Raw genomic sequence first — 23306 nt, 5'->3', positions numbered from 1 at the left:
ACACCCTGTGTCCACTGGGTTCATGTGCCCTTGTGGGAGTGGTAAGGATAATTGTCCCCGCTGATTGGACAACACCAGAGCTCATCTCCTATGTGACCACCGCCATGCATGTACAAGCCCTTTTCTTTCAAACATGTAACTCTTTTTAATAACCACACATGATCAAATAAAATTGAAATTCTAGATTAAGGGACCTAGCAACAGTGGATAACGAGATTTATTATCAACTGTTGCAATGTCATAGTAGTGTATTACCAGATTTCTAATCTGATGTAAAGGATAGAGGCTTTCTATGGAAGCCATAGATAACAAATGAATAGCTATGATGAAGTATTGAATCATTTGGCTATAAAGAATGCATAATTTCCAATGTGAATTGCAAGCAGGGATCCATGTCACAGCCAGCTTTCAAATTGCAAAGCGTGCCTTGAAAATCACAAAGTAAATGAAAATTTTGCATGCACACATTCTACTGTGTTTGCACTTTTTATTGGTTGTGTGTCCTTGACATCCTTTCATGCACCCAGACTTTAGGAAAGAAATGCACAACATATGTATACTAAAGGCACACAGCTTCATCTCAGACTTAGAGAGGGGTTGTGAGACTGGCACCATGTCCAATATTGAATACATCAAAATTTACTATTACTTAGTGGCAGAAAGAGAGCCAGCTCTTGGGCCAGGTCGACCCAGCATAGTTTCCAGTCAGAGGTCTTAAATTATTGGGATCCCCTACACCCACTTTTAAAGTTCACAACTTGGGACTACAGTTCAACAAAGACATCTCCTTCATACAATAAAAACATCAAACAAACAAAACATGAGTTTTATGAGCGTCAACAGTTACTAGGTTGCCTTCTGCCCCAACAAATATTGGACATAATCTCTCTTATCCTTACAGTGGTAATTGTCAAACTGCAATGGCGTCTTTATGGGCATTCCAACTAAGGTACACTTCAACCAACAGAAGTTACTAAACAGCTCATATTCTGCCTTTGCAGTGAAGTCCATATTACACCTACACGGAATACCACCACAATGGCTGATCAAATAGGATCAAAGTTTAAGACTCTATTCAGGGAAGCCATGACATTTCACTTTTTCACTTCTGGTCCAGAAGAACTTCCAAATAAATGCCTTACCTTCTAATTTCAGAACAAGGATTACCATTCCAAGTTAGAACAAAATGATCCATACATAGTTGCATAGTTACCTTCAGACACCTTACAAACTTCAAAGCAGATAAAGTTGATCACAGCATTCAGCAGTGAAAAGGCCCTTGCCCTTTTTTGAATGATGGATATTACACTAATGAATGAATGGCATTGCATGCCTCTGTGTCCTTCATGGTCTACTGGGAGAAAAGACTATTTCTGACGGACCAACATGACATTTTTGGGGGGTGGATTGTGAATAGGGCTCCCGGTTTTATGGTATTTATATTTTTGTAATTTCCATCTGTATTTCTCCATATTTATTTTTTGCAGATTTTACCTGTATTTATCAATATTTATTTTAGGTTTTGTGAAAAAATGAAGCTCAAATGTGTAGATTTCTGCATTTATTTAACCAGTTAATGTGCACTTGTGCCTGTATGCCTGACAGGTTTCATTGATATTTACACACTCTGGTGATAAAATATCTACTTGTAAGAAAATATATACATTTTAGTATCAAGGTTGTGCAAATCTACTGCTGTTTAAGGCTCTTTACCAAAAATGCCTATTTTTTTGATCCCCTTGCCTGTCAGTCCTCACAGCTATCGCCCTGACAGTCATGATTGACAGCATTTAGAATCACTCAAAAACAAACCAATTTCCGTTTTTATCCACATTTAAAAATAAATACAGACAGGAAAATAAATGGTTTTCGGTCTGTATTTATCTGTAAAAATTTGTAAAAATGGGAAACAGGGAGCCTTAATTCTGAATGCTGGTGTTATTTAGCTGCTCCTCCTGGACATTATTCATTGCTCTTAAGTTTACTTGACTGTGAAATGCTGCTAGATGCAGGCAGTAAAGCACTGGCTCACCTACATGATCCTCTGGCTATCTGAAGCTCCTTGCACCCGAATTGAAAAGCCCTCTTGGCACTTTCACATTACCAGAAGTACCACAATATGCACCGCCTGTCCCAAAAACTCTGGGAATATAGTGAGAGTGCCACAAAGCCCTGACCACTTGCAGTGCTTGATCTGGCTTCAAAGCCATATATTTTGAGTGAGCAATGATAGTAATAGCTGAGATGTTTAGTGGTTCAGTATGGTGAATGAATAGTGATGTGGAACGCTCAAGCTCACTAATTCTGTAGCCCATACGATTTTCCTTCTGTTGCATCAGATTCTGAAATTTGAGAATTTATGTGCAAAGTAGTAAACCTAACTAACTATGCATCTGCTATGCCAAAGTCATAAAGGCATGAATTATAAATGTAGGGGCATATTCATAAATGCATTTTGAGTATGGAATGTAGTATTCTTGTAATACTATTTTACTTACTATGACATGACTTTATGAATAAGCAACAAAAGACCTAAAATGGGAATAGAGTGGCAATATTCACACAATATTCATATAAAATTAGTACAAATACAAAGGTCTATGCCCTCTGCACTTTTACTAATAGGGAGTTGGATGTTTTGGAACTGATTCACAAAGTCATCTACGAGCACATGAAAGAGTACATCTGTAGTAATTCATCTGATACTCAGTTCATTTCAGTTCAAATCACTTTATTTCTGCCTCCAGGGTCATAAAAGTACAAGCGGTATCAAAAGAATAAAACAGATAAAAACATGCATAAATGTTTTCACAGGAAAATGTGAAAAAAACTGAATGCAATATATAAATCAAAGTTTACATGAGCATAAGTGAAAAATCATATATCGTGCTAGCACCCATTGGCTGCCTAGGCAATATATATGGCTGCCAAAAATGAAGATACACAGCTTACTACTTGGCATTTACAAAACGGTACAGGAAAGTCTGGTAGGGAGTCTAGGTAGAGTCAAGTAGCAGAGAAAAGTAATGCCTTTCTACGGAGCACCCAGATAGCATCCAGGAATTTGGAAAAAGAAATTACGATTACCAAATCGCAATCCGCCCTGAAGATGCAAAGGGCAACAGAATGGATGCGTTCACCAAGTAACCTGCATATAGGGGCTAGCCAAGTGCGACGATGGAGGCATAACCTGGGCACACAAATAAGATGTGGCATTCTCTCTTCTTAAGAGTTGCAAATTGGACAAGTGGCATCTCCCCCTCCAACCCAATATGAAGTGAACACTCTGAGTGGTAAGTCTTGTTTGTATCTAGAACAGTAGCTAGCTGTGCCAAGGAATGAACGCAACATGGAAATATCTTGTGGGGGACTGGCAGTTGACAGTGTTAGCTGGAGCAGTGTCATACCCCCATCAGAAAAGATATGAGCAAAGAATTTTAGCTTTGTCTTATGGAATCCACATTTCTCTACATTCAAAGTTAAACCTGTATCAACAAGTAAATGACACACTTGCGTGAGAGCATTAATGACAGGCTGAATGATACGTCGAATGACAACTTGAAAAATCTCTGCAGCTGAGGATACTCCGAAACTTAGTCATTTATATTGGAAAAGTTCAATATGTTTAGAAAAGATTGTAATTTACCTTCAATTTTCCTCAAACTCCAACTGATGATATCCTTTATTCAAATCCAGGTGAGAGAAGACCTTCGCACCATTGAATCATGTTATCATGTCGGCAGTGTGTGGGCCTGGATGTCATACTCTTTCAATTGCCTTGTTCGCTTGACACATTTCAACACAGATGCATGCAGTTCCTTCACTGTCCTTTTTGGGTACTACCACTATGGGAGAAGCACATGGCGTTGGACTAGTGGAACGTTCAATGATATCATGTTTGAGTAAAGATTCAAGTTCTTTTTCAGCAGCTTCCTGTAAATAAAATGCAATTTGTCTGTATCTTTGAGAAACAGGACGGAGGTCCTCATCAATATGTAATTGTACTTTCATAGTCTTGAGATTACCCAACCCATGAAACAACGATGGGAACTGAGTTTCTATTTCGGAATGAGCATTCATGTTATAGTCCACTGATATCAGTCCCGAATGAGCAGCTGTGCTGAAGCTTAGTGACAGGCACTTGATGCCGAACCTTGAAATACATGAATGGGTACTTTTGCTTTTGTTTTCTTGAGTTCATCATTGCTACAAATGAAACTTGACTTTTTAATGGAGTGGATGCAGCCCTTGTAAACACTTTGGTTTTCAATTGCGTAAGTCGTGGCAATGGAGATAGTTCATTGTATTTCTCCTGGGGCATAATGTTTATCGATTCACCTCTGTCGATAATAAAAGGTATTGAGCAACTATTTACTTTTAGTGTAATCTTCGGACAATGTTTTAATGACTTTGGTGCTTTTTCATGTTTATTTTTCTTTGGTTTCTATTTTTCTTCACAAGCAGCCAGTCCAACATGCGTATGTTTTTCCTAGGTAAACATCAACATTGCACAACCCTCCTCTTCTCTTTCACTTGACATTGATACTGAAGAACTGTTTGGTGATGATTTAGGTGAAAATCGACTTCATTTGGTGTCTCAACTGGTGTTGTCGCTTGGTCTTGTGGGCGTGCGACAAAAGTCTCTCCTGGAACGTTTGGGTGGCCATTTTGTCTTTGCACCGTGACCCACTTACTTTTTCCTTCATCTCGCAAACCGTTACAAAATAGTTCTCCTTCCCACAGCCTTTGAGAAATCGGTCCAAACGAGGAGTTTCTCTCATAATTCATCACCTGAATATATCCAAAAGGCATCCATCTATAACTTTGAGATGTATAGCTTCCTCATCATTGAACTTACAGTGTTTGATGAGAATATCAAGTCTCTCAACAGATTTTAAATTGTTTCAACAACTTTTTGTCATTCTTGAATGCAAATATACCTTTTGTAATCTACATTTGACATTGGATTGAACTTAATGATTCAAGGCTTCTTTGATCTAACAGTGTGTAATTTTCTCAGCTCGCTGCATTTTCTTTATTACTTCTTTTTTTCCTTCACCGGTAAGGTATTTGATAATCTTCTTGTTATCGTTTGATCTAGTGCATCAATGAAATCATCAAATGTCTCTATCCAAGCAGTCCATCTGTCTCCAATATTCTGCTTTTTGGAGGTATCGAATGGTGGTGGTGGTTTCAGGAAGGTGGTGGCATTGTAACCATTTATGGGACTGACAGTGGAGTTCTCTCTGACCTGGTCTGCTGTCCTCTAGGACCCGTTTCATCCATGCCATCTCTAAGGACCTGTGCTGGCCTCTGGGTCATCTTGGACAGTCTGTAGAATCTTGACCTCCATCTTTATCTCTATTGGAGCCCTTTATTTTTCTGGAGACCTTTGGAGTTGTTCTGAGCCGCCACCAAGCAGCTTTGGTGGTATGCTGCTTCATGCATGGATGGCTCCATAAACACAACCCCGGGCACTTCCTGTGGGGCAACTCCACCTAACTATGTGGTATGATGACTCTCTTTAATCGGTTCTGGTAAGCAGATGACCTTTTCTTGAATCTGAATCTCTTTGCTTTTATGTGTCTGTTTGTACTGTCCGACACCTGCATGATCTCTGCCTTGCAACGCATTTGATCGCAGGGTTATCTTGCAATTTGCTGTCACTATTTCCCTCCTTTAACGTTATCACTCCATATTATGTATAGCTTTAGGTTGAGTAGTTGTGCAGTACCTTTCTTTACGGCCTTCACAGCAGGTTCTTGGCCAACGATGCATGCAATTCTCAGAGAAGCTTTTGTTATCTTTAAATACCTCATACTGACTGGAGTTGTGCTTTGACTCCACATACACCAAACGTTGATTATGAACTTCGACTGAGGCACACTTGGCACGCACAAGCAGTTTGTTGGAACACGGCAGACTCAGTGGAAGAGCACTTTTGATCTTCAGGTTAATACTCTCCTATCTCGTCACCAGTTATAGCGTCCTCCCCATCCTGGTCACCCGCCACTGACTACACCACACACTGAGCCTTTATTCATCTGTGTGTAACTGTGAACTCAGCATTCTAAAACTATTCACTTCACTATGCTCCAACAGTTACATCATAGTTCTTTGGAGTCCATCCAGAACCAAAAGGGTTCCGTCGTTGCTAAATCACACAACACTACAGTCTGTAGCAAGGAAAGAGAAAACACTCATAACATTAGTTCTCTTGTGTGCCACTGGTCTATGAGTTTGATTTTGAGGTAGGTATTAATAGAGAGTCCCTGGTTCTTGGAGGAAGTGTTGAATGCGTAGGCGCATCCACCACTTGAGTTTCCTCCACCATCAGGACAGTAGAGCTCTCAATGTTAGGTTGTAAGTTTATCCACTGACTCTCTGTGCCAGGCACCTAGTCACGAGCCCTGCTACTGAAAGTTGCCCTGTGCTCTTTCCCGCAGCCCAAATCGTAAACAGCCATGATGCAGCAGGAAAGGCTTTCGGTATCAGCTTATGCATACTTTATGACCCATAGGATCAGGTCTTACACGTCAATATACCTATAATATACAGTATCCCTCTAGACCTAGATTGCTTTTAGTTTTTGTGGGTTCGCATGGAAAAAGTACAAAAACCCCGTATGTATATTTATTATTCTGTTTTATTTATTTTTTAATTTCTTTTTTTCATTATTTTCACTTATAGGCAAAGTTCATCTTTTTTAAAAAAAACATACAAAAAGGGTTATTACTCCTTTGTATATTTACAAAGCTATTTCCACTATACAAAAATGTATAACAAATTTTTACATGTGTTTTAGCATTTTAGCATTGGAAAACCAAAATTTGTACACCCCTCCTCTTTAGGAGTATATTTATTGTCTTAATACTAACTAAGAATTTCATTTTTTCCTTCTTGTTTGGTTCAACATATTTAATAACTGGTCTCATATTAGTGGAGGTAAGGATTAGGGTAGCACCCGTGAGTAAGTGCCCCAAACAAATACGCAATGGAAGCTTTACAGACCTTTGGTTTTACTGATGCAGACTTCACAGCATTGATCGGAAACACTGACAACACCAATCGTAACATTACATTATCTAATGCTGCCAACAGAGAATGGCAAGCATTACTTAATCTAAGGAAAAAATGTAAGAGGATGGAATCCCATGCTACATTTATGCTAGAGTACCTCAGGGCTGGAGTTATCCCATCAGGTTTACGAGTTCGTAATGTTCCAACACTATTTGTAGAACTACGTAAATTTCTAGAGAGATGGTCTCATATAAGCAATAGATGCTCAAGAGACTGGATGATTTTAATCATCGAAACAGCAAAAGAATTGGTCGCAGCTCTTAATATAGAAATTCCCGAACTAGAGGATAAACTCAAATCCAACACAGCTGTGGAGGAAGCTAAGCTAAAATTAGATAGTCTGAATGCCGAACTACATGATTTCGAGCAATACATCATAAAGAAAAAAACAGAAAAACTCAGGAAAGATATAAAATGGTTCACCCAGGAGAAGGCATATCCATACCTAAGAGGTAATTACTACCAAGAATGGCAAAATGAAAATGAGACACATTCATATGTGTACAATAACAAGAGAAAAGTGGTTACCTTTTCGGACACCAATTCATCAGAATCTGAAGGTGATGCCCCCAACAACTATGAGGATACCTTTCAGGGTCAACGACCCTATAGAGGGAGAGGTGGAGATTACCAATCTTACTATCAAGCCCCACCCCCTTTTTTAGGGAGAGGCCAAGGCCGGAACAGGACTCGTTACACAAAATCAGACAGGAGAGGGTACCAGCAAATGGACCCTCCACCTCCTCAAATGTATATGAGGACCAGAAACCAACAGTACTGGAGGAACTGAAAAATAGACCAAGAACAGACGTTATACCGATTTTCAACATCTCCACGCATATGCTGAGTACAGATGAAGTGGCCATCCTAAGTAGAGGACTGTCCTTCGTACCCAATACACATTGCAATAAGTTTAAACTTATGCAGGACATCTTTTCCTTTTTTAGGAAAATTCGCCTAAAGAAATTCTTCCTAGGTAGAGAAAAGGGCGAGTTAGACCAAAATCTATCAGGATGCAAGCCGCAATCTACTTTTACTCCAACTTTAGAGATGGTAGGCCCAGAGGTGTCCATTTTTGAAAAATCTGTCCTCAATGATATCAACAAACTCATTGGACATAATTATAACAGCAAGCCCAACCTGACGGCTGAAGAGAGAATTGCTCTCCTCAAATTTCAAAATGCACCGGAACTCACTATAAAACCTTTTGACAAAGGTGGGGCACTAAGAAATATGAGGAAAAAGTATACCAAATGTTAGATGTGGCTGAACATTACAGACCCATCAAATCAGGAGCTATTACCAAGCTAAAAGAACTCCTTGACCATACAACCAGTAAAGTCTATGAAGAAGAAACTATTTGTGAGAAAGAATATCTATTTCTGAATAAAAGTAACACAATAATTCCAGCGCTGTATGGTGTGCCCAAAACACACAAAAATATTTCAGATCCACCACTACGCCAAATAGTTTCTTCTATCAATTCCTCCACTGAGCCACTATCCAAATACGTGGACACGTTTCTGTGCCCACTAACTACTCAGTATGAATCCTACATTAAGGATACAGGGGATATTATAAAAAAATTGGAAAATGTACCTTATGACCCCAATTGTGAGATTTTGGTCACACTTGATATCGAAGCGCTGTATACTAATATACCTCAGCAACAAGCAGTAGAAGCAGTAAAGACCCTACTAGAAAGAACACCAGGAGATAGGCCTAACGCCTTCATAGTGGAATGCTTGGAAATGGTGCTAAAAAACAACTATTTTGACTTTAGAGGGAATCTCTATCATCAAATTAAAGGGACCAGCATGGGGGCATCTTGAGCCCCCAGTGTGGCCAATATATACATGGGCGAATATGAACTTAAAAAACATCTTCAATGAAATAGCTCCATTCACAGATGGCACAGATTCATTGATGACATTTTCTTCATTTGGCGTCGAGATGAAGAAACCTTGACTACCTTTATTGACTGGCTGAATGCCAGCGATAAAAATTTGAAATTTACCTGTCATAGAAGTACTGTATCAGTAGAATTTTTAGACATTATCATACAAGCAGAGGAGGGCAAGATCTCTGTTAGCTTCTTTAGGAAACCAACATCTAAAAACACCATTTTGTCACATACTAGCTACCATCCAAATTGTCAAAAATTGTCTCCCCTTTGGGGAGTTTCTGCGAATCAGACGAAACTGCTCCAATATTCAGGATTTTGACAAACATGGGGAAGATTTGAAACAGAGACTGCTTTCACGCGGTTACCCTATACGTTTGATTAGATCTGCCTACAAAAGGGCACGTTATTATAACCGTGATGCCTTATTAGCAGGTAATACCCGCCCTAAGAATGATAAAATGGTCTGTGTTGTGAACCACTCGACCTTGAACTTCAAAATAAAGAAGGTCCTTAACAAAAACTGGCATATTTTAAACGCTAATGAAGGACAAGAAACTATTCAGAAACCTATCCTTGCGTACCACAGAAATAGGAATCTCAAGGATAGCCTTGTACATACAAGGCCCAAACAGAAAAAAATTGAACCTACAAACTACGCTGGTAGGACCCCCGATCTTGGGAAACCACAAATGTGGCACGTGTATTGCCTGTGATAGTGCTCTTGTCACTGAAACCTGGAATTACTAAGGAAAGGTAGGTAAACTACGTGACTTTACAAATTGCAGGAGCAAAAACCTTGTCTACCTCATACTGTGCCCATGTGATTTGGGCTACGTAGGGGAGACAGGTCGTGAGTTCAGAACGCGCTATAGCGAACACAGATCTGCCATCAAAACAAGGAAATTATCATGCCCAATGGTCCAGCATTGTATTGACTCTCAACATAATGAAAATGAACTGAGGTGGCTGATTTTAGAAAAAGTCAGACACATTCCAGGTAAAGACACACAAGAAATAAGAAAAGTACGAGAGACGTATTGGATTTACACTCTAGACACAGTTAAAATCGGTCTGAATGAAGAAATAGTATGGCATACAAGATAAGGTGCTAATTCCATCACACACCAATCATGGCATGCTTAATATTTCCCTCTACTACCTACTAGATGCAGACGAGGACTCTATATAACTGTGATGACTGTCATAATCGTCATTCACCTTGAGTGTATTCATGCAAAGAATGGCAACCTCTACTCTTATGTGTACAATTTTACGATGTAAAAAGCAAACACATGGTGTAATTGCGAGATCACCTTTAGTGTACATGAGCCCTCCTACCTAACCAAAACATGCATTACGCTCGCCCTTATACTAAAATGCTGATATTTTTTCGTGATACCTCGCACGTACCCCGTTTAATTTAATCTTTTTAATTTAGTTTATGGGGACGTATTAGTGCCTTAGTGTTCCTCCATGGGTGTAAAACCCCAACATCCTGATAGTAGTATTGAGGCTTTCCGAACGTATACAAATAACATATACAGTTTTCTATCACGACACTTCGGTGCATTATTGACAGTACTATGTGCTTATGATTGTAGATAAGAGACAGCTAATATCATTATTCTTTACGGTTTGCGATTAGTTCGATCCCACGATATGTAAACCGTTAGTGTCCTGTTCCAATATGGCGGCCGTGTTCCGTAACTTCAACTTGTTAGAGTAATCAGACCACCCGGGTCATACTGATATAATGATATATTTCTAAATCGTCGCACACAAACATATGTGTGGGCTAGATATTTCCTACCTTGTATCTCCGACAAGCAAGACAAGTATATGCATAATGTTTCTGAATACCTTGGAGACCAGGAGACAATATATATAGATCCTTACCCCTAAGCAACCATTCCAAGATGGAGCCGTAAGCTATGTAGCTATCTATGTGTTGGTAGCACAAGCCGTCGCGTTACGTAGTACGTCATACGCTACAGGTGCTCCGTATTAGCGAACTCGTAACAGTACTGCCGAGAATATAAGAAGGCAGCAGTACCTCTCGGCACCTTATCGGAGCTGGTTACCGTCAGGATCGCTGTCTGGTAGACAATTGTCACCCTTGTAAGGTAAGATACTTAGTCGAGAGAATGTGTAGCCATTAGCCTGTCAGTATAGTTGAGACTTACCCCATATAGCTTGGTAGCAATTCTAGGAAATATGAAATGTTAATTGAGAACTGTGGGTTACGTTTATGAGGCACTCCCTCAATAGTAGGTGGGCAGATAGTATGGAGGTTAACGCGAGAAAACATTTGACCAACTTCTGTAAGAATGAGCTTTTAAGGATCCTCTCATTTTTGGCAACACTTAATAGTTAACATATGCCGTTGTAGTAGAGAGTCTAGAACTGCTCCCCAGTATACTTTATGGTCATTAGAACTAGGACCCCTCACTACGAGTAAATCTAACTTTCCCCTACATCGTTTGTCAGGGCCTTTACAAAAGGAGAGCAACATTGACTGCAACGTAGTGGTACATGAGAAAAGAAAAAGAACTAAGAAAAGAAAATAGGGAAGAGTGGGAAGGATACGTATAAGACCAGGTAGGCCATTTAAAACATATTAATTTTTTTCGAACGAAAGAAGGTTCTTTCCGAATCGCCCCATTATTCTACCCTCAGTAAGGAAAGGAGCAGTGCCAAATTCCTAACACAAAAAGAAATAACTCTTATATCTCTATTGTTATACGCAGATACGATATGACAACATGTAGGTTGGGGTCCCTCACTGTACCTCTTTGAGAAAAGATCCAGAAAACCCACCGCGTGATGAACCCATGTTTCTGAATTTGAAGATTTAGTTTCAGTTCTACCAAGGTACATATTGCATTTGCGAGATTGGAAGACATAGGATATTAAAATAACTACAAATCACATGTCAAATAATTCGCTTAATGGCTATTTGTACGTCTCCACAGCACCAGGCAGACCAGGACAACAGCAGTGACTACATGAAAATAACAACAGAAAGCAACTAGTATAACCATAATACCGATACACAACAGGTAGATGACATTGATTTTATCCTCTAAACCCAGCAGTAGCGAAGATACGCTATTCATAGCTTATAAATTGAATGAGCACACTGGGAAGGATAGTGATAAAATATATATAGATAGACAATGTTTCCAGGCATACACGAAACAACTGCTCTAGAACTTTGGTTGTCAGGAACCTATATTCCTTTTCTCATTCTTCTGCGACTTTCTTGGTGGTTTTCTTTTTTCCTACTATGGCTTTATCTAACTCAGAGAGAGTACAATCCAGTGGCACAGTTGTTATTTTGACAGTACGGAAAATTCTTCCTTTTTTTAATGTTTTTTTATTGGAGACAAAGTGTAAATTCTCCTGTGGGATATAAACATGGAAATATCAAGCCAAAATAATATATCTTTAACATTATACAATTTATTTTCAGAATACTGATTTCCCCATCCCTGCCCGTGACAGAATCACGTAGTAACAGGTCTTGAGGAAGATGGCATTGAAAGAAGAATAAGCCATCGAAACGTGCGTCGACCAGTTTGCATGATACACCCCAGCGTTCAGCACAGCATCAGAGGGTTGAGCGGTCCACCCCTGTTTGGCTTGTTCTGTGCATGTTAGTTGGTTCTGGGGTGGATAGTATGTATGTTATGTATGAGAGTGATATGTATGTGGTATGCTCAGAGGTGTAAATGGTGTGGGGATTTCTCCTGAATTAATGTGAAGAAGTATATGTTTTTGAAGAAAATCTTTTTCTTCTTCTTTTTTTCTACCTTGTACTAATTTTGGTTTTCCAATGCTAAAATGCTAAAACACATGTAAAAATGTGTTATACATTTTTGTATAGTGGAAATAGCTTTGTAAATATACAAAGGAGTAATAACCCTTTTTGTATGTTTTTTTAAAAAAAAAGATGAAGTTTGCCTATAAGTGAAAATAATGAAAAAAATAAATTAAAAAATAAATAAAACAGAATAATAAATATACATACGGGGTTGTTGTACTTTTTCCATGCGAACCCACAAAAACTAAAAGCAATCTAGGTCTAGAGGGATACTGTATATTATAGGTTGTTGTTCTTTGTTCCCCCTGTTCCCTGACCTGAAATTAATTTAGTAGGGGGTCACCTCACTTCATTTCTTACACATCAATATACTCATCACCTGTGCCTACCTGTTCCAGGCTACTGCAACCCTTTTAAGGCCGTTTTTAGACCATTACATTTTGGAGAAGAATGTACATTTCTGACAATAATCTCTTTACTCAGACAGACACAACTGCCTTGTTTGGCTCATAATAAAGTGCCACTAAAAGTGTCACACATAAAGTCTTGAAATGTCACACATAACACTCGGAAAACTTGGAAACCTCCCACATAAGCAAACGGAAAACTTTGCAGCTATGTAATTCTGGCTGGCAGGTGGTGAATCAGTAGCAGAGTCCAAGAACACAAGGTAAATATATTTAGAGAGATGAAATATTGTTATACTAATATGTCAGTAGGCATGTACAAATCGGCCATGTTTCGCTATATGAGACTAAAAAAGCCCTTAGTTCTTTATTCTTTGTATTGTAGAACCTCTGATGTTTCCATCAGCTCCAAGACTAAACACTAAACGCCATCTTAAATCAATCAGCACTACCCTGTGCTAGGCATATATAAAGGGCATATTAATACTTGAAAGATACATTTTAACATGATTTGTTTAACCATATTTTGTCACTGTATAGAATAATAGCATGCTCTGGGCTGTTTCTGTTGTTTTTGCGTCAGGTATGCAGCATTCTTTATCTTATGTGTTTAGAGCCCACATTTTTGTTAATTTCCCAATCATTACTACAAACACTTCCTAATTTCATCCCATGGTTTCCTTTAATATACCAATCCAATAAAGTCCCATCTGAGTTTTACCTGGTCCTACTAAGGGGTCTATTAGGATGGTGGCCGGAAAACCACCACGACCTCCATGGTAGCGGAAAACAACTGCCCGCCAGTACCGCGGCAAAACTGGCGGTCCGATTAGGATCACCCGCGGCGGTCGCATTCGCGGCAGAAACACACCAAACCGCCGCCAGGACAGCGGAGACACCGCACGGAAAATTAGGATATCCCCGATGTGACCGCAGTACGTTCCGCTGTTTCCGACCGCCGCGGTCACAAACAGTGATGAATGGGAGACTGTAGCATAGCCATCGCTGTGGACGCTCTGTGAAAAAAATGGCGGTCAACTAAAATAAATACACAACAAGGCCACCAAGTGCACACAGCAAACTAGTCCTACCCCCAGAAAGACCCAACACATCCCAAAGACACACCCTCATGGCAAAGTCAAAAAGTACAAATCCCAGGACAACCCATACAAAACACCTGACAGCAATAACCCATCTTGACACACCCACATAGCTGAGCATAAAACCAGCCCCTTCCCTGACCAGAATCCTTTGCAATACTCCACACCTGAAGGGCCCAACACCAGAGCACAAAGGAGAGGCAAACCTGCACACATCACACCAGCACAACAACAACACACACACACACACACCACCTACACCACCCCCACCAACCTCACAACTGCACCCCAAAACATTAGCACATCACACACTATGGCACCACAGAAAATGCCCAAATTCACAGAGAATGAGTTGTCAGTCATGGTAGATGAGATAATCAGAGTGGAACCAGAAGTGTTTGGCAGCCTGGTCCAAAAGACACCATTAGCCACAAGAGCACAAATGTGGGCAAGGATAGTCGACAAGGTCAATGCAGTAGGGAGCACCCCACGCTACAGAAATGTAATCATGAAGCGGTGGCATGACCTGAAGAGGGTTGTGAAAGAAAAGAGGAACAAGAACCGTGAGCTGGCTCACAGGACTGGCGGTGGCCCTACCATTGCACCCAAAACATTCACTGCATGGGAGGAGAAGGTGCTTGCCATACTGCATCCAGACAGTCTCACAGGATAGCCGGGGAGTGCAGGCTAGTAAGGGCAAACAAATGTAAACCACCACACTGCCATGTACTGTCTTGCACAACTACACAGCTACACATCCTAGGCCCAAGTACATTCATATGCACCACAATACCCAACACAGGTCCCACAGATGTAACATCCACTCCATCTAAATCACCCCAAAGGTAGCCAACATTTCAGGGTTGTATGTGTCCAGGCAACCAGCACCACAAATACCACCAGGCCCCCCTGTCCCACCACTGAGCAGGATGTAGCACTCACCCCACCCAGAACCATGTGGCAGCCATTGTATGGTTCACCCTCACCTAACAGGTAGGTAGCCATCTTCCCAGGGAGGGCTCTTTGAGGGTGGGAGGCCTGCACTAAAACCCACACCAGGCCCCCCAGTCCCACCCCTGAGCAGGATGTAGCACCCCCCCCCACCCAGAAGCAGCTGTAATCCATTGTAAGGTTCACCCTCACCTAACAGGTAGGTAGTCATCTTCCCAGGGAGGGTCGTATGGGGGTGGGAGGCCTGCAGTACCACTCCCACCATGCCCCCTTTTTCCCCAACTCATCGAGATGGAGCACTCCCTCCCACCCAGATGCATGTGTCAGCCATTGCATTGTACACTTCAAACTAACAGGTTGGTAGACATTTACCATGGTTGTTCTGTTTGTGTGTGGGAGGCCTGCACTACCTCTCCACCATGCCCCCTTGTTCCCCAGCTCATCGAGATGGAGCACTCCCTCCCACCCAGATGCATGTGTCAGCCATTGCATTGTACACTTCAAACTAACCAGTAGGTAGGAATTTACCATGGTTGTTCTGTTTGTGTGTGGGAGGCCTGCACTACTACTCCTACCATGCCCCCTGTCCCACACCTGATCAGGATGTTGCACCCCCCCCCCACCCAGAATCAGTTGTAAGCCATTGTAAGGTTCACCCTCACCTAACAGGTAGGTAGCCATCTTATGCTCTCGTGTCCCACCCCTGAGCATGATGGAGCCCTCCACCACACACACACACACACAGATGTGTCACAAATTCCACCCAAATGCGAGAACAGAACAGGTAAGTAGACAATTCATGCACACAGCCATCCCTCTCAAAAAGCATGGTGCCATATGACAACATCAGCCCTCTCATCACACAGATCCTAATGCCACTAACAGTGTGCAGACAGCTAAGCAAATGTGACTGTTACAGCAACCAAAGTGTGACACACCAATTCACATGTTGAAGAAAGTCTCTGCACAATCATGCACAGCACTGAATGCCATGTGTAAGTGCCATGGGGCCAGAGCAGCAAGGACCATATGAAAACAAAGCAAGCATGGTCGGCAGTACAAATTGAGATTTGCACATGACATGACAAAGGTATGCCTGAGACAACAATGGCCAGTTAATGCTTAGCTGTAACGTCTGTCAGGCAGAGTAATCAACAAAGAGGCTACACATAAATTTGTCGTTGCGCTAGTCATTAAATGGCAACATGTCCTTGTAATCACAAAATATGCACGTGGCGCATGGTATGTATTGACACGTCACACTATGGACAATTAATGCATGTACCTCAACATCATGTCAGGATGCACAGTAGTGTGCATACAAACAATGTGATAACTAGTCAACTGTGTGGTATATAAACCGTGAATTAAATACATCTAACACCAAGCTTGAGGGGTGCACTTCAATGACCATTTTCCATCTGTCCCACAGGTGACCAAGAACTGACTGCAGAGGACAACAACAGCAACCTGCAGAGCCAGTCCCCCTTTCCCCCCCAGAACATGGACTCTCGGATGATGACTCCTGGGATTCTGAGGACGAGGAGCTCGAAGCCGGCCCATCTGGAGTGCCATTGCGCAACAGGTCCCAGGACCCCATCGTCCCCCCACCACATCTGCAGCAACACCACCTCATCTGCAGACCCCTGCTCTAACGGCCTGTGCGTCCTCCACCACCAGTGATGCCTGCAACACCCTCCCTGTACCAGAGGATGACCACCCCACACCATCAACTGAGGAGGGCAGGGAGAGGATGCAGGTGCCTACAGTGGTGAGGCAACAGGTCCGTCGCGGCAGGGCAGGAGGTAGGGCAAGGTTAAGTCAAAGACAACCGGACACTGGGACCGAAGCCCTGGACAACATCAACAGAGTCCTTGGGGCTTATGAACAGGCCCAGGGACAAAGGGGCTGGGCTGAGGAAGATTCATGCGAGCTCCTCCTGCTGAGGAGGTCCATGGACACCCGCATGGGCCAAATTGTGGACCTTTTGGGCCAGCTAGTGGCGGTACTGAGGGACAGGTCTATGCCACAACCAACACCTCCACCTCCCTCTGATGGGCTGCAGGATGACAGTTCACCATCCTCCCCTGCGGACACAGAGAGGGGTGAGTCCTCAGACCCCACTGGCCCTGCAGCAGAGAACCCCCCCCATGCCAAACGACAAAGGGGCCGTTCTAAGAAATCCCTGGGATTATCCCGTGGCAAAGCATCTGCCAAACGCCAGTTACTGGGCCAGCCATGATACCCTCTTCAATACTGCATTGACTGTTTTGGACTGTCCTTACCCACACTGCCTTGTGAATGGCATCTGTCTGTTGTACTGGGTCACATCAATGTGGTGACTACTCGATTGTCTCATGTACCCTAACTGACAACTTCACTAATCACCTTATTGTAAATATTCACCCCCACACATCACCATTTCATATAAACACTCCGTACACACACGTCTTTGTGTCTACTCCGTGTTTATTGCAGGATGTGCAGTCTTCACCATGATTACAATGTCCCTTGAGTATGGAATGTATGTAGGCAAGGAGAGGCTGAAAGGACCTAGGAAAACACAACAGAACAATATTCACTAGTCAGGGGTTGGCATCAAAAATATCACACAACACTTCCCATCAAGCTACTCCAATATATTCACACATTACAATGAGCAACAGGGCCGACATAAACATCCTGTAGATGTGCCAAACTACCCTGTCCTAGAAACATTGTCAGCTACCACTGAGTCAACAACCTGCTGCAGTCACAAAGCGAACTGTAGATGTGTTCACGTGCATGTGGTGGGACGAGCCCAACATGTGTGCAATCAATGGCACCAACAACATGAGGGATGTGCCCAAGGGTATAAAATTCACCCTTTACACCCGCCAATTCATGCCTCCTGGGGAAATGGATATATCTGTCCTTGTATATCATTATAGCGGACAGGACATCCCGTAGCACCATGCTGAACATAGGTTGCGATATCCCACCTGCACTGGACACCGTGTGCTGGAATGATCCAGTGGCAAAAAAATGCAGGGCTGCCATCACCTTAGAAGTTGGGGTGAAAGCAGTTGGATATGTCCTGCGAGGCTGCAGGTGGGGCTCCAACATAGCACATAGGTCTTGTAGGGTGGCTCTATCCAGACAGAATTTCCGGATGACCTCCTCATTCTCCATGTCTGCCAGCACTATGAAGGGACGATGCAGATTTGGTCTCCTCCTAGTTGAGATGAAAGGGGACCCATGTCAACGCACAACACCATGAGATGTGTACAACATCTTACGTTTTGACTGACACAATGCCAACAATGACTGTCATCACAGTTGAGTTACAGACCACCTTACATGTAGGGACACCTTCAGCTACACTACTCGTACACTTGTCCCCTTTCACACAGCAAGTACCTCCAAAACAATATCTGACTATGCGAATGCACAAAGGGATATGGCCACATGTAGCATGAACAGCCCTGTGAGTATTTCATACAGCATATGTGTGGAACTGCAACACTACTGTCTCATACCTAGCTTCTGTACCTGCCACACCTCAGGCGTAAGTTGAACAGGGCACTCATCAACAACACAATGAGCACAGTCTGTGCTTAAAAAACAAGTGTGTGCATGAGCCAACAAAAGTAGACAGTCAAATCTGCACATTGTTCATTAAGACATACATCACTGTGATTTTCTCAGCCCTTTCACACATTGACATGTGTACCCATTGAAGAGTCCATCACAACACTGTTCTGTGTACATGCCCATCAATATCAGAAGTGACATGACGGAGTACATGCCAATGTTCAAAATCCCAGACACAAACATGGCATGTGTAGTCAGTAGTGGGGTAAATGTTACATTGGCATTGTGTGCATAATAATGTGCCATTAATCATGTGGACACTGTGCACTGTTGATAACTGCCCATTGGCCATTGACACTGCATGATGTGTCCATAGGTGCTGTCAAAGTGCTCCATCACCCAAATCACGGTCGCTCATAGCAATGAATGGCACCAAAACCACGGTAGCTACCGAATGGCCCCAGTGGTGTGTCACCGCCAAAGCCACACTTGCGGTACCGATAGGCATATGAGTATTACCAAATGGCGGTTGGCATGGTTCACCACCCAAATCACGGTCACTCATAGCAATGAATGGCAACCTAATTGCGTTAGCTACCGCCCGGCCCCTGCGGTGTGTCACCGCCATGCCCAACACACAATTGCGGTAGTGATAGGCATATACACATGGTCAAATGGCGGTTGGCATGCTCTGCCACCCAAATCACGGTCACTCATAGCAATGAATGGCTCCCAAATTGCGGTAGCTACCGCCTGGCCCCAGCGGTGTGTCACCGTCAATGCCCAACACACAATTGCGGTAGTGATAGGCATATACACATGGTCAAATGGCGGTTGGCATGCTCTGCCACCCAAATCACGGTCACTCATAGCAATGAATGGCTCCCAAATTGCGGTAGCTACCGCCTGGCCCCAGCGGTGTGTCACCGTCAATGCCCAACACACAATCGCGGTAGTGATAGGCATATACACATGGTCAAATGGTGGTGGGCATGCTCCGCCACCCAAATCATGGTCACTCATAGCAATGAATGGCACCCAAATCGCGGTACCTACCGTCTGGCCCCAACGGTGTGTTACCGCCAATGCCCAACACACAATCGTGGTAATGATAGGCATATACACATGGTCAAATGGCAGTTGGCATGCTCCGCCACCCAAATCACAGTCATTCATATCAATGTATGGCACCCAAATCGCTGTAGCTACCGCCCGGCCCCTTCGGTGTGTCACCGCCAATGCCCAACACACAATTGCCGTAGTGATAGGCATATACACATGGTCAAATGGCAGTTGGAATGCTCCGCCACCCAAGTCACGGTCATTCATATAAGCCTACATATAGCGCTGACTACGAGCGCCGCACAGCTCACTTATTTCTCCTGAGGCACAGCCGGGAGCAACGATCTCTTGCTAATTTTTAAAATTGTACTTGTTTGTGTTTTTAAAATTGCTCACCTACCTACCCTTGGCGCATCTAATCTTCCTCGGCCATAGACACCCCCGCACAGCTGATTCAGCGCTGCAGCGGGTGAGGTGTTTGGTGTTATCTTTGCCGCCATTTCCGCGTTCAGCAGGAGACGCCCACCTGCGTTGGCCACGCCCCTTTCCAACCCCCTCCTCTACCTGTATATAGTATGTGTCCCCACCGGAAGCGCAGCGGACGAGCGCAGCGGGCGCGACGATTGCGCGCCGAAGGCGCGCCTAAGGCAAGCCCGTCTGCGCCCGTCCGCGGCCGGCCGGGGCCTGGGGCCCGTCACCTTGCCCAATATACATCTTTTGCCCCTTGGGACTTGATCGCTCTACACACATTCTGGCCGCTGGAATCCACTAGCTACTTAAAATTACAACAACTAGGCATTTCCCAAGCCCGCAGTACTTTTCCAGAGTTCCGGACCCTCCCGTCCTCCCTCATCTCCGAGCACACAGTCACCCCCCCTCCTTCTAAACTCCTGTCCGCTCAGGCACCTGCTAATATGGAACTAGCAATCACATACCTTAACACCCGGTCGTTAGTCAGCCACCAACTTGACATATGCCACCTCCTGGATTCAGACCGACCCGACATTCTACTCTTAACGGAGACTTGGCTGAATGAGGATTCCCCCCCTGACATTTTGGCAGCCATTCCACCTGGGTATTATATTCTCCAAGCCAACCGGCCAGCTGGGAAACCTGGTGGTGGCGTTGCCGCCATTATCAAACTCTCCCTCAGGTTCACTTCCCTCTCCCTACTCACCATTCCCCAGGTTGATTGCCTGGCAATCAGATTCGAATCCTCGGTGTCCCTCCTCACCTGTGTCCTGGTATACCGTCCTCCCCAACCCATGCCCAACTTCCCCTCGCTCTTTGGCGACCTACTTTCCCAGCTCTCAATCAATAACTCCAAACTCCTGGTCTTGGGAGGCTTTAACTACTGGCCGTCAGACGAACACGAAAGCTCCCACTCCTTGGTTTTTACCGACCTATTAAGTGGGCTCAATGGCCTTCAACACATCCATACGGCCACCCATTCCAAGGGCCACATCCTAGACCAGGTTTGGACCTACAACCTTGAAATCAAGTCCCTTGCGATCTCACCTTGCCACTGGTCAGACCACTTCTTAATCTCCTTTCTTCTTCTGGTCCCTCCACCGCCCCCCCGTAACCGAGGCCCTAGCCTCCTGGCCCGTAACTGGAACAAAGCAGACCTCGATCTATTTCTCACCTCTTTAACTTCTTCGATTCTGCCCAGCCCCTGTTCCATAGACTCCCAGGAAGCTGCACTTGTCAAATGGCTAGAGTCCGCTAGCGACAAGGTCGCCCCCCTTAAGTTAATTAGAACTAAGCGTCCCCACAACGCACATCGATGGTTTAGAGATAGCCTTAAATCTTTAAAACTGGGACTCCGCCAAGCCGAGAGTCGCTGGCGTAGAAACTATGACCCCTCAGAAAAATTACAATTCTTAAAACTATCTGGAGAATACAAACAGGCAATCTCAGTCGCCAAAACTGCTTACTTCTCTACGAAAATCCTTAATTCCGCGCAAAAATCTAAAGAAATCTTTGCCATTGTGGAGGAGCTCTCACACCCAGACAGGGTGACCATCAAACCCCTCCCATCTCAGGCACTATGTGATTCCCTTAACCAATTCTTTACAGATAAAATTAGCAAAATCAAAATCAGTATTTCCTCTGGATCCCCTGGGACGTCCCTCACAGAGGTTACTCCCTTTTTTAACCTCCACTCCCTGACCCAGCTTCCCCCCATACTAGAAGGAGATTTTCTCTCTTTGCTTAATAAAGTCTCATCTGGCTCCCCCACGGATTGTTGCCCTCCTGTGATTCTCCGTGCTGCCTTTTCGGCTTGCCCTGCCCCTCCGCTGGCCCTCCTGAACAATTCCCTCCTGCTCGGCGAGGTCCCCAGCCAGTTTAAGAACGCTGAGGTGGTCCCCATACTAAAAAAAACCAACGCTGACCCCGCGGTTATGGGTAACTTCCGTCCCATCTCCATTCTCCCTTACCTGAGTAAGGTACTTGAAACACATGTAACCAGCGTCCTCAGTTCTTTTATTGAAGATTCCAACTTCCTAGACTCCCAGCAAGCAGGGTTTAGACCTGCCCATTCTACGGAGGCGGTCATCCTCTCTGTCATGGAGGAACTCCGTAGAGGTGCCGACTCCAATATTAGTCAAGCCCTGATCCTCCTGGATCTGTCGGCGGCCTTTGACACGGTCGACCACACCATCTTAGTCGACCGTGTCAAGGAGGCGGGCATCAGTGGGACGGCCCTTAGCTGGGTCTGCTCCTTTCTGACGTACCGCCACCAATCTGTCCGACTCTCCCAGTTCTCGGCTGACAGGATGAAGCTCACCTGCGGCGTCCCGCAGGGTTCGTCCTTGTCACCACTTCTATTCAACTTGTACCTCACCCCCCTGATCCGCTCCCTCCGGGGAAGGAATGTCACTGCATTTAACTATGCAGATGACATTCAGCTTGTCTTCAACCTCGATTCCTCAGACGAAGCGGCCCAAGACTTTCAGTCTACCCTTTGCCACATCAGTAATTGGATGGGTGCTCACCATCTTAAAACTTAACCCCGACAAGACTGAGCTTGTTCTTGTCGGAGGCCCATCCAACCCCTGGAACTCCACCTTCTGGCCCCTTTCCTTCGGCCCCCCTCCCTGCCCCGCGGACAAGGTGAAAAGCTTGGGAGTTTACATCTCCCATAATCTCTCAATGAAGCATCAGGTCAGTACCACTGTGTCCTCCTGTTTTTTCCAGCTAAGGAAGATCCGGAAAATAGCTCATTTCTTGACCACCGAAGCCCTCACTTTGGCACTGCTGGCATTAGTCATCTCCCGGATTGACTATGCCAACACCCTGTATGCAGGCATTCCACAATATCAAATCAAAAGACTACAGCTGGTACAGAACCAGGCAGCCCGCCTGATCTACCATCAACCCAAACACCACCACGTCCGCCC

The 23306-nt window shown here is 43.9% G+C and overlaps 1 protein-coding gene across 1 annotated transcript in view; it reads right to left on the bottom strand.

Moving 5' to 3' along the window:
- SMIM31 (small integral membrane protein 31) overlaps positions 1-23306 on the bottom strand; it is a 54093-nt gene that overhangs the window by 18254 nt on the left and 12533 nt on the right. The window lies entirely within an intron of this gene.

The sequence above is a fragment of the Triturus cristatus genome, chromosome 2_2 (assembly GCF_964204655.1).
Source record: "Triturus cristatus chromosome 2_2, aTriCri1.1, whole genome shotgun sequence".
Lineage (NCBI taxonomy): Eukaryota > Metazoa > Chordata > Amphibia > Caudata > Salamandridae > Triturus > Triturus cristatus.
Note: the sequence above shows the minus strand (reverse complement) of the source record. Positions and strands in the feature narration are given on the sequence as shown.